This window comes from Hoplias malabaricus, chromosome 6, assembly GCF_029633855.1.
Source record: "Hoplias malabaricus isolate fHopMal1 chromosome 6, fHopMal1.hap1, whole genome shotgun sequence".
Lineage (NCBI taxonomy): Eukaryota > Metazoa > Chordata > Actinopteri > Characiformes > Erythrinidae > Hoplias > Hoplias malabaricus.
In genome coordinates this window covers 6,445,318-6,447,042 of record NC_089805.1, presented here as the reverse complement: position 1 = coordinate 6,447,042, position 1,725 = coordinate 6,445,318, and positions in this window count along the sequence as shown.

Sequence of the window (1,725 nt, the reverse complement as noted above, 5' to 3'; positions counted from 1 at the left end):
GAAGATCTGAACAATGATTGAGATCTGATCTGCAGGCTGCTTTTCTACTGCGAGATGTGAAGCCCCAAACTACGTGTAAAAAGGGAAAGTCATTACGTTTTCACTTTTAAAAAGTAGTGATTTCTCTCTCTCTCTCTCTTTCTCTTTCTCTGTTTACATATATGTATGTATGTATGTATGTATGTATGTATCTATCTATCTATCTATCTATCTATCTATCTATCTATCTATCTATCTATCCTCTAAAAACTAATTCATTGGGGATAATGTAGAGTTTGGTTGCACCTAATAAAGTATTTTGACTGCCATCAATTTCCATTTCGAAATATTTTCCTAGAGTTCATGTTTGTAGCTTTGTAAATCTACACTCATTTATTTAGAAAAAATATAGCTGTATTTTTAAAAATAAATATTTTAATTTATTATGTTTCTCGAAGGTAGTGTCGCAGTCACACAGCTCCAAGGGCTTGGAGGTTGTGGGTTCGATTCTCGCTCAGGGTGATTGTCTGTGAGGAGTTGGTGTGTTCTCCCCGTGTCCGCGTGGGTTTCCTCCGGGTGCTCCGGTTTCCTCCCACGGTCCAAAAAAAACGCTCCCAGGGTGTATTCCCGCCTTGGGCCCAATGATTCCAGGTAGGCTCTGGACCCACCGCGACCCTGAATTGGATAAGCGGTTACAGATATTGAATGAATGAATGAATGAATGTCAGTGGATGGCGCAACAGGGGCACAGTCACACCCCTCCCGAATCCTGGGGTTGTGGATTCAAGCCCTACATCGGATCACTGTCTGTAAGGAATGTAATGTGTTATCCCGGTGTTTGTGTGGGTTTCCACTGGGTGTTCTACACTCCCCGCACTTCACAGAGCATCACACTGCTTGTGTTTTCATGTCTAACCCATGAAAGCCCTACCTCAGGACTTAAAGGACCTGCTGTTATCATCTTGGTGCCAGACACCACAGGACAACAACATTAGAGGTCTGGATAAGTCAGAGCTGTGTTGGTGACACGAGGGACCTAAGCAAAATCAGGCATGTGATATCAATGTTATGGAAGTGTGGTGTGTATATAAATGGTTGGAGGTTAGACAGAATCACTCAAAGAATCCTCAAAAACAATGATGCCACTCACGCCCAAGAGTCTAATTTGTTATCAGAGAAGCAGAAGTTACTTGTCAAACAATTCATTTACTCAGAGGATTCACTCAGAGACAGCTCTCTTAGACAGTTCCTCTCTCAGCACCTTAAATAAAGATCATCAGGAATTGAGATCAAATCCCAGTGATGCCACATGTGCCAATTTGAGTCATTTTGGGTTTAAATAGTTGTAAATACTTAATAAATGTATAGATATTCTGTGTTTTGGTTTTTAATTTGTATTTCTTTATTTTTTGTGAATCATTAATTAACAGTTTGACACATTGCTTTAAAATCACCCCTGCACCAATAGGTACATGTCAGTGCTCTACCAGTTCTGAGTGAAAAGAAGGTACACACCATTTTATAACATAGAACATGTGAATGTTATTGCTACAGAAACACAGAAAAGAGCTATTATTTGTTGCTAAATATATTATTACAAAACATATTAAAATAAAATGTTATTCTATTGTTTTTATTTACAATGACACATATAATATATATATATATATAATTTTCATTCATTCATTAATCAGTGACGTCAAAACACTAGACTCTGACTGTCCAAATGTTTAAACGCTTGAACAT